The 11,558-nt window shown below is 38.6% G+C and overlaps 1 protein-coding gene across 1 annotated transcript in view; it reads left to right on the forward strand.

Moving 5' to 3' along the window:
• The window catches only part of plekhb2 (pleckstrin homology domain containing, family B (evectins) member 2), a 228,909-nt gene extending 217,705 nt beyond the window's left edge, over nucleotides 1-11,204 (forward strand). Inside the window, exon 9 of the mRNA XM_069896577.1 lies at nucleotides 6,558-11,204. The gene's annotated coding sequence lies outside the window, so the exon portion shown is untranslated. The remainder of the gene's footprint in view (nucleotides 1-6,557) is intronic.
• Nucleotides 11,205-11,558: the final 354 nt, after the last annotated feature.

Genomic DNA, 11,558 nt, shown 5'->3' on the forward strand with positions numbered 1-11,558 from the left:
AATAATATTGAAATATTCGAACAAGTATGGGAGCCTTACATTAAATACAATAGCGAAAACCTACCGGGGACAAACATTACCTAAGTTGATGGAAGGAGAAGGAAAGAAAAGAATGGACTCAGTAGAATTTCTGGTGTATTTTTGTTGAATGACAACATTGTCTGACCGGTTTAATGCAACCTAGATTGTATACCTAAAATGGATGAGAGGGGGGGTAGGGGGGTGGCTTGGGAGGAGGGAGGGGGGGGGGAGAAAAAGTCACTGTATATGTGTGAAAAAGAAAAAGTGTATATCATGGCTAATGTGATTTATGGTGTGAAAAATAAAAAATTATAAAAAAAAGAGAATGTGGGATAAATCAAAGAAGTTATTGAAGGTGAAGACAAGTTCTGCCATCTAGAGGAGGCTAATGATGGAGCGGGACTGGGTAGGTCTGCTGTTGAGAAAGAACCAAAGAACTTTGAGGCCTTCGATATGGGAGATGGAGGTGTATAGAGATTGGATATCCATAGTAAAGATGAGGCAGTTGAATCCAGGGAACTGTAAGTTGAAGAAACTGGATGGCCTGTTAAGTATCCCAGATGTAGATAGGGATGTTAAAATGGAGTTGAGGTAAGTGGAGACCAATTCAGTGGGGCAAGAGCATGTGGAAATGATGGGTCCATCAGGACAATTAGGTTTGTGGATCTACCGGAAGTGATGTGTTCAGAAATAGTCCATGAACCAGTGGTTTGATGAGTTTTAGCGGGTCCTGATTAGTGGGTGCCGGAATAAGGTATTTCAGGGCCTGTAACATTTATTTTAAAAGGGCTCTAAATTCTGCCAGCTGGCACATGTGTGGTGAGGGGGAACTGTGACAGCAGGGCACACACAGGGTTGGAGGAACCAATTTGGGCCATCACTACTATTTCATATTGTAAAACAAAGCTGGAGATTAGAATTCTTTAAAGCAACATCATTTCCAGCATACAACATGTTTAGATATTCATTTATTGACACCTGCAGGTCGATTATCCTTACATGGAATAATTTTATTTTAAAAATGGATATTGTCATTACTTGTGGCAACTCTCTCTCTCTCGCAATGTTATACTTCGACTATGTAAACAATTAGCCATCTATGCATTTCTGTGGACGCGCTGCTAAAAGTCGGGAATAGATGGAAAGATTTCTTAAGATTAACTAAAGACTGCATCACATTTTCAAACCATCTAACTTGCTGTCTGCCTTGCAGTTGCTCTATTTCGTAGCTACTGATTCTCTTGGCATTTTTGTAGCGCCACATCGATTAAACGATCCGGATTCCAGATTAGCTCCCTGGTCACAGCCGCAACGGTCTCCTCGTCAGACAGATCTGACCTTATTGACTCCTGTAGGAAATAATAAAGGCTGTTCACGTTTCTAAGAAGATTGTTGCAGCTAATAATTAAGTAATCATGGCACACCTCCTGGAATAACCAGTCTGCAACTTGCCTCTGACCGCAATGAGCCTGTGTCTCTTTTTCCTAAGTATTGGGAGGTGTTATGTTATTGGTTTTCTTTCTTGTAATGCTCCACATTATCCAATTAGGTGCAAAGAACTTTTCACTACTGAGTCTTCCAGGTAACCAGAAACCGACAAGTTAGTACGGCAATGAGACAAAACTTCAACATTCGTCGCCATAAAGAATCTACATTAAAACAAAACTTACAGTACTGGCTCAATGCAGGATCATTGCTCTGTCTTTCACTGGTGCTAACATTGGCAGAGCAATTCCAGCTACGTGGGGGATTATAGGTAACAAAGATGGCCATTGTTCCCGCGTTGAGGCATCTCCGCGAGCTGCCAGGGAGGCCCCGAAGCTGCCTGATCAGATGCCAGAGCGGCGCTCCAGTGAACTCTGGCAGCACTGCACCCCTGCTGCCACATCAAGAGTTAGATGGCAAGGGGGGTGATGGACAGCTATGAGATGCAACACACCCATAATCTATGTGAATAACCCCGATTAAAGGTGATAATTGGATAAAATCGCTAACCTTAAGATTACCTTTAATCAGGGTTATTAAGATAGACTATCAGTGTGGTATCTCATAGCCACTGCACAAGGATGAAAACAAAACTTTTTAAGTTTATAATTCATATTTCTGTCGTAAACAGTGGGGCCCTTTAAAATGCATGGTCCGTAGCATATTCAACTTTCGCTACTATGTTAATCCGTCCCTAGTTGGAAGGGTAAGTAAGAGGAGATGTCTGAGAGTTGTCATTTGGCTTCAGCCAGATAAAGGTCAGTATGCTAGACCACAACAGAGCTAGTCTTGTCTGGGGTTTGGTGGTGACATTGGGATTAGTGAGGAGAGAGTGGAGGACCAGGTATTCCGAGGGGGTGAGATTGGAATGGTTAAGGGGATGAAGTCTAGACGGTTGATGTCTCGGTGGTAGTTGGAAGCATAAAGGACCAGAGTAGGCAGAAGGCCGGAATGAGGTGTCCAGGAGGATGAAGAAGGTTTAAAGTGGGAGAAGGGATCTGTAGTGAGGGGTGGAGAATCCTGGTTGTAGAAATGGTCTTGGAGATGGAGCCGACAGAAGAAGAGTTCAGAGTCATGGCGTGCACGGAATTTATTGAGGTGTGGGAAAAAAGTAAGGCCTCTTCTAAGGATAGAGCATTCCATCTCTGAGAGGGGAAGGTCTGAAAGAATCGTAAAGACCCAGCCAGGAGCTGGGGGGAGTGTCAATGGGGTGGAGGGTGTTGGGGGGAGGAGGAGGGAGAGGTGGATCAGGAGGTGGAGGATTAGAAGAATCCAAGGGAGGAAGGGGAGTATTGGGGAAGTCAGAAGTGGGTGGAGGAGAGTGAGGGGGGCAGTGAGAGAGTTCACAGTGGAGGCTTGGTCAAATGGGCTGGCAGGGTCAGGGTGGGAGTTCGAATTGGAGGGTTGGTCTTGTTGGCTACCAGGGCCAGGAATGGTGTTTGCGACAGAGGCTCAGTCCGGTAGGGTGCTGGGCCCATGGTTCAAGTTCTCCTTGGAGGCTTGGTCATTTTTATTTTGAACCCTGTTTGATTTCCTAATCTTTGCATTGTTCAAATAGACTACCCTGCTTTATTAAGGAAAAGGCAGGCAAGATGATGGAATGAGCAGTATGGAATATTTAATGTTTTATTTCAGGTTTCCAGCACCTGCTGCCTTTCGCTGTTGGTGATGTAGAACATATTTCTTCCTGAAACATTGTAAAACATCAATAGGGACCATAATCTGGACTGGAAGACCTTGTCTTTGATCTCATAAAGAATATGGCAAAACCTCTCTTGATTGACTTTTGAAGATTGTTACAAATGACGTGTTGAATCTAAGAATGAAACAGGCTTTACAAGCAAGATTTGGGAAGATGGACGGGTAGAATTGCATCTTTTTTTCTGATGGAACAAAAGAAAACTGGATGCTGGTCTGCTGTTTTCATAAAATCAGCATTTTAATTATATTCCATAAGTAGCTACTTCAATGATGTTTACATCTTTATACATAGTAAGAGTTGCCCACATGATGGGAGTCGGGGCACTAATGTAGGGTAAAGACTCCTTTGCATGTAATTGGGAAAATTTTGATCTTATTCAGTGCCACTACAGTCCTTATATAGGAATGGCAGCATGCCGTCATCTTGGGATCAGAGCAGACACTTTCCTGACAAATATACCTTAATGATCAAGGAGAAGCAGGAGGGTCTCAGCAGGCCAGCCAATATCCTGCTTAACCTCATTTGGTATAGCTTTTAAAAAATATATTTAATTGGTCAAAACCTACATCCTAAATCTTTACTTGCTAACATTTTCCACTTCCTCTGAGTATTCATGCAAGCTGAGAGTTTCATTATATTTAAGCCAATAAAAAATTGATGATAATATTGGGAAGAGAAGTTAAACCATGGTACGGAGAAGTAAACAACTGACATTCTCTTTACTGCCATTTTAATTGCAGTATTCCATATTAGAGGGCTCTTTCTGCCTGGTTAATCCAACTTCCTTTTTTTTCTTAAGTTGGTCAGCATCCTGCAGCAACAGGTAAACCCAGCGACATGCTTTTATGGCCTGCATGATATTTCAATTTATTCTAATTATTTCTACTCTGATTCCTGAATGTAGGAAGCATTAACAATGCAGTGTCAAGGTATGATCACATAAGAATTAATTATATCTGTGCAGCTAGTAATGAGGTCCTTGCAATATAATCCCTCCTTCTTTTCCCTCCTCTGCATTTGGTCTTGTCTCTCTGTTTAGAAGCAAGCTCTCTAACAGTTAGTGAAAAGCAAAACAAAATGAGATGTGGGAAATATGAACTAGATGCCGAAAATGCAAGAAGAACTCAACAGCATCTGTGGTGAAGAAGAAACAGATCAATGTTCCACTCTCCACAGATGCTGGCTGGTCCAAATGAGTCCTTCTAATATTTTCTGTTATTAATTGAAATCAGTGAGTTTATTTTTAAGACAATTAACAATGCTTGTGAAGATGGATTGATAAATGTCTTCAAAGAGACAAACCTTTGGTCTTTTACTTAATTAAAAATCAGTGGCATCCTATTTCTGAACTGGGACTGACTGAACAGTTTTACTGTGATCACAGGTTTTCTTTCTTTTAGCATATCTTTTGGTAATTCCCTTCGAGTTTCATGATAATAGATGCTGTGGATAATAGATTATCTATATTCTAATTAAAATATATACTTTTGGCACTAATCCCAGTATTGTGTCTTATTTGCTATCAACAGAGATAAATTTTCAGTGCTTGCTTTGAATAGATCAAGGAGAGATGAGGTAAAATTGCTGTTGATTAGTTTAGCCCAGCTAGGGAATTAAAATAAACTCATCCATATGCACTTATTAGGTTATAGTAGTTTATGGTTTTTTAATTGAAACTTTTGAATTAATATTCCAGGAAGAACCTTCACAAACCTTTTTGGAATATTTATTTATTATGTTGTCCCATTTTTCTCCCTGATGGTATTTTAGTTCTTTTTTTTTCATAGTTTATATATTAATAGAAAAAATGCATTGAATTAATTTATGTAAATTCAGGTGCCCTTAGCTGATCTTTTTAAAATGTTAACTGATGGCTGGTTTTCCTTTTACGATAACTGGTGCCTTTACCATTCAGTGCATGGGTATCAAGGACTAATTCTGGTATTCATTTGGCTAATTTTTTGTGAATTTGTCTTGGGAATTTTGGCATGCACCTGACAATATGCAAGATGGCCCAGATATTGGTCTACGCTCAATCAGCAGCAAAGTGATGGAACCTGATATCAAATGGCACCAACTCTCAATTAACCTGATCACCATAACCCAAACTTGGCTCCAAACTGCATTGGAGCCTTTGTTCAAATTTAGGCCAAAATGTTGAAGTGAATTATTTATTATTGTGTCTATTGAGGTACAGTGAAAAGATTTGTTTTTTGTGCTATCCAAGAAAGTAAACTCATGCACCAGACAGTGCAATAATAAAACAAAAGTGTAAATTATACAGAAGAGTACAGTTAAAACAGTAAAAGGGCATCGTCTTTAAACAACGAGAGGTCTGTTTGAGTCTGATAATACCAGGAAAGTAACTGTTCTTGAAACTGGAGGTTCGTGTTCACTTTTGTCCAATTGAAAGGGGATGGGGGAGAAAATGGTAAGAATTCTAGAGGTGAAGTGATGGACTGCTCTTGACATAGAGGCAGTATTGGGTGGCGCATTTAGCATAGCAGAAAGTGCATCAATGTTACAGCGCCAGCAACCAAGACAGGAGTTTGAATCCCACACTGTGTGTAAGGAGTTTGTACATTCTCTCCATGTCTGTGTGGATTTCCTCTGGGTATTCCAGTTTCCTTCCACCTCCAAACCTACTGGGGTTTGTAGGTCAATTGGGTTTATTTGGGCGGCACGGGCTCATGGACCGAAAGGGCCTGTTACCATGTGGCATGTCTAAATTTTAAATTTAAATCGGAGTCTGACATCCAGGAGTCCTGGTCAATTGTCATTAAAGTGAAAAAACTCTCAAGTTTAGAATCCTACATTGCACATTGGAAAGTGGTTGTAAATGGTGGTAAGTCATCTGAGCCTCAAAACATCACTGTGGGAGTTCCTCAGGGCTGTGTCCTGGGCCTAATCATCTTCAGCTATTATTCTGGTTTCATTTGTTAAAGACTGAGTGATAGTCTTTGCCTGCAACTTTGTGATAATTTAACCAACAGGCAATGTATGTCCAGGGAGTGGAATGCCACCCTTTCCTCATCCTTTCCACTTCTAACATTTCAGTATGGACTGATAGGTGACCTGCCAATTTAATTTTTTTTTTCCTGTGATTCAAGGAGTAGATATGATTGGGGTGGGGTGGAGGAGGTGTGGAGAGTGAAAAGTTGATGTCCCTTCGATTCATTGTCTTCCAGATGTAATGGAACCTTCCTAAAATCCATTCTTGGTGGTAATGAATCTATTTCAATAAAGCAAAAACATTTTTATATAAAACTCAATACAACTCACTTAAGTATGACCAGTGACTGAATGCATGAACATGCTCACATGACTTGTTGCATTCTTCTTGTTGCAGATGGTGAAGCTGCTCATTTTAAGTTGGAACTCGCTGCAGGACTATTCTTGAAGTGAAATGAAGTCATCGTGCTGATTGCATTGGGTCATACTTGGCATTGTCACATTGCTTCTGGTGCTGCATGTGAGTGGACATGGACTCTCACTGGATGAAATGTCTGTGCACAAAAAGCAAGAAAATGAACATATTTAACGCTTGCATAATTTCAATTAATAGGAAAACTTTATTATCACTAACATGAACTTGCTTTTCTTCAGGATTCTCCAGTAAATTGGACGCAGGTGAGGTTTTAGCACCTTCAGTCTAATGCATTTACTTCTAATGAAAACAATTTGCAAAAATATGGCTTAATTTATTTTTATACATATATTAATTTTAAAATTTTAAATTCTCAATGTTGCAGTCACCACTCTTCCATCCACAAGGGGAACTTTGGTATTGATATATCAGACACACATGTCTTTGTGCACTCCAAAAATTTCTGACCAGCTACTGAAGATTGATTGATGTTTCCTTCCTCGCCATGATGTGCTTTGTTGGAGGTTTTGTTATTCGCTTTATTTTAAGTCTTTTTACCCTCTTCCCCCTGTTTTCTGCCTCCCCACTTGGCTTTAAAAATCCATGTGCCTATCCAAGAATCTTTTGAATCTCACTATTGTACTAACCACCACCAACACACCTGGCATTGCATTCCAGGCACTCTCCACTCTGTTTAAAAAAAACTTACCTCTGATGTCTCCTCTATACTTTCCTCCATTCACCTTAAATCAGTGGTTCTTAACTTTTTTGTTTTCACTCACATACCACTTTAAGTAATCCCTATGCCATAGGTGCTCTGTAATTAGTAAGAGATTGCTTAAGGTGGTATGCAAGTGGGAAGGGAAGGTTGAGAATTATTGCTCCAGACCCAATTGTTACTGAAATATTTTGCTTGAGAAAAATTGTAGTTGGCCCATTTCCTTTGGAGTTATTAAACCATGCACGTAACGAGTCCATTAGGTACGATTAAAACAGTTTTCAAATTTTTTCTTTCCATCCACATACCACCTTACTAATCACAGAGCACCTATGGCATAGGGGATACTTAAAGTGGTATGTGAGTGGAAAGAAAAAGGTTGAGAATCACTGCAATAAACAGATATCCTCTGTCGTTTGCTACTGTCACCCCAGGAAAGAGGTACAGGCTGTCCACCCTCCCTAAGCCCCTCATAATCTTATACGCCTCTAATCCATCACTTCACAGAGAAAGGCCCTAACTTCAAATGACATGTTCTCTAATCTAGGCAACATCCTGGTAAATCTCCTTTGCATCCTCTCCAAATATATCCTTCTGTAATGTGGTGATCAGAACTGACCACACTACTCCAAGTGGGGTCTAACCACAGTTTTGCAAAATTACCTCACAGCTGTTGAACTCAATCCCTTGACAAACAAAGGCCAGTACACCGTATGCTATCCTATCAACTTGAGTGGCAAACTTGAGGAATCTATAGACCTGGACCCCAAGATCTCTCTGTTCCTCCACAAAGACACTTACCTTTAACCACTACTCTGCCTTCAAGTTCAATCTTCCCAAGTCCATCACCTGGAAAGTTCATGGTTTCTCAGCAAATTATTTCAGAATTTCTGTATTTATCTCATGATTATAGTTAAATATGCACAATGGATAAATTTTCCTTTGTCCTAAAATAAGCACTGAGATCACATGACCAACAATTAAAAAAAATCTTTTAAAAGGCGCATTTGGATTTTTAATTAGACAATTATGCATTTTGGACACTGGTCCCCAATGCAAGTATGCACAAAGAGCTTTTGACGGAGAGGCAAGAGTTGGATCCATGTTGTTGAATGGTTTGTAATTTCAGCCACTGTGCTCCTTTCAATCATCTAGTAAGTTGCTCTTCCTAATTAATGGCATATAAACTAAAATACAACAGAGGAAGAAACTATTTTAATGGAGGATCAATGAATCATTTACTGAGTGACTGATTAATGACACGACATTCCACCTTCTAATGACAGCTGATGATAAAGAAACTGCCATGCTGTTTAATTAACAGTCAGTCATCTGGTTGGTATTGCAGGGATATCCTTTATAGAATGCACTTCAATTAATTTCATTATTTAAAGGCACTGCATTGAAAATCTATTGACTACACTGTTATTTGTTTCCCTCTCTGAGAATTGCTTTGATTTTTTTTGTGCACATCTGACATGCTTAATATCGGAAGTGATTGGAGGATGCTGAATTAATAAAGTATTACGTCCAATCATTGTACATCTGGTGTTTAGTTTGTTTTATTGGGTGCATTATTGGTAACTGCAAATATGGAATTAATATCTAGAATTGATATCCCACGTGAAATATTTGTCTTCTTGGAGTGTTAACGTGTTTTATTGAGATACTTCAACTAGTCTTCAGCATAAGATAACATGTTTGTCTCTTGTATAATTCCAAATAGATTTAATTTAATTTCCTGTGCACCTTTTGCTCGAATGGAACAAATGAGGTGGAAGTGAATCACTATCCAGAACAGGAATATGTATTAATGCTCAACATGTTTTAGACTAAAATTTGTCTTAAATGGCACCTGTGTATTTCCAGAACAAATACAATATCAATATTCTGTCTATCCACTGAAAGCAGAATGTCTGTCATAGTAAATGTATTCAAAATACTTATCCAGGGAAAGGAAAGCTTTTCCTCTCCTTCAGCAGCCACATTGGAATGAGGAGTAGAGGGAGAAATTCAGTATGAGATAAAACCTTGGGATACAAAAGAGCAGAACTTGTTCTGCATCTCAACAATTGCTTCCTTGATATTAAGTACCATTTATCTGCTTCCTGTGATTTGAGCATGCCAGTGATACTAAAGCAAAGCATACAATTAATTTATTTTTTACTCATGTCCAAAGAAAAGCCTGCATTGTCACATCAAGGTTTGTGCTGGGACATTATTCCAATATTATAAAGCCAAAGAATGCATTTTTTGTGACCAAGATATCTTTTGTATATGAGATATGGTTGGATTTTTACTGTTGATGTTGTTATTTTACCACTAAGTTAAGTTCATTCTCCATTATTTGTCCATTTTTTAATTGTGTAGTGATTCTTTTCAAATATTGGGTGATGGGATTCAACTCCATAACTTACTAAACTTGAATGTTATTTCTATGGCAGAAATAAGTGTCTTTTATCAGTTTTGAGTCACCTACCTATTTTAAATGGCGGCAATCAGTCAACTGAGCACACATTCATCAATTATCACATATTTTTTTATTCACTGTGTAGGTGTTTTCCAGTTTTGTGTAGTTTTTTTTTCTTTTTTTGTTTTGTCTGGTGTAGAAATGTCGTAGTCCACATGGTTTTTGTGTAATCTCATAAGGTATAAGTAGTATTATGGTTTGGAGGAATGTTATTTTGTTACTGGGTACTCTTTTACAGTCTGGTCTTAAATGACAATAAAAGTATCATATTGTATCATATAACAATAGAAGTGAGACTCAGACTGACAGTTTATATTGTAATGGATCTGTTTTAATATTAATATTTAGGTTAATATTAAGCTATATTTTTTTTATAAATATGTCTTAGGTAATGTAGTGTGTTTGGAACAGGGTTACACACACCCATACGATACATTCAAAAGTGAGGTCATCTTTCAGACTCTTGTCGTCTGCAAGCCAGAGTTATGAAGGTCACGTGGTTTCCAAGAAACTGGAGCTGACAAATGTTAGATTCCAGTAAATGGTCATATGGTTTCCAAAGATTGAGACTTGATATCATTGCTGATGTAATGTTACATGATTTTGAGAAATATATTGGCAAATTCAGACATTTTGAGGCAGTTCAGAAGTCAAGACCCTGTGGAACACACAGGACGGATCCTTGTGAAAGGCAGGGTTGAATTGCAGTAACCAGAATAGGAGATGTTATGTGTTACTCCGAATAAAATGGGAATACACAAATGATAGGGGCTGTTATGTGTTACTGCTAATAAAAGGGGAATACAGAAATGAGAGAAGTTTGAAAGGAAGTCCTCTTTTTGACTGCTTTTCTTTTGAAAATTAAGAAAGCAGCCTCATCTTGGAAGGAAACTCCCTGACTCTTAACATAAGAGTAGGTTGAATTATTAGTGTGAAAGATTAGGAAGTCTCTTCCTGGAAAATGGCTCAACAAGTTTTGTGAGTTTGGGAAAATATAAGAACTTGAATGTTAACAAATACTTTGTTATTGCTTTTAAGCAGCAATTTAAAGAAATCAGATGCTTCACTCTTTATAATTACTTCTGAATCACGATTTAAAAAGGATCCTCAAAGTTCAACAAGATCTTTGAAACTGGACTTCAAAATTGACTTTTTCAGAATCAACTACACACACACAACACACACTCACTCACTCACTCACTCACTCACTCACTCACACACACTCAAACACACACTCACTCACACACACTCAAACACACACTCACTCACACACTCAAAAGCACACTCAAACACACACACACTCAAACACATTCACACACTCACACACACACACACACACACTCATGCAAGCACACACATGCACACACTCACTCACACACACACACGCACACACACACACACACACTCACTTGCTCATAGTGGGGTTAAATTTAGTTAAGTAAGAAATGTCATGTTATTAATAGTTTAATAAAAACTATTTGAATTTACCACTGTCTGATGAGTTTTCCATTGCTGTTCCTTTGTTAGTGCTAATAAGATGTTATTAGTTCATAACAATATTTTTAGTGAGTTTTATTGCAATTGATATACATAATTCCTGTGAGTTTTTAAATAGCCTTGCCAAAGGTCCCAAAAGGAAAATCCATTGCAATAATTGCCAATTGAACCTTCACTTGCATCAACCATATTTTAAAGTTGCCAATCCAGAGATTGGAGCCATCTAATATCCAACAAAATAGATTTTCTGATGGCAAAATTTTATGCATGAATACTTGATACATGTGCTACATTCCTA

This window comes from Narcine bancroftii, chromosome 9 (assembly GCF_036971445.1).
Source record: "Narcine bancroftii isolate sNarBan1 chromosome 9, sNarBan1.hap1, whole genome shotgun sequence".
Taxonomy (NCBI): Eukaryota; Metazoa; Chordata; class Chondrichthyes; order Torpediniformes; family Narcinidae; genus Narcine; species Narcine bancroftii.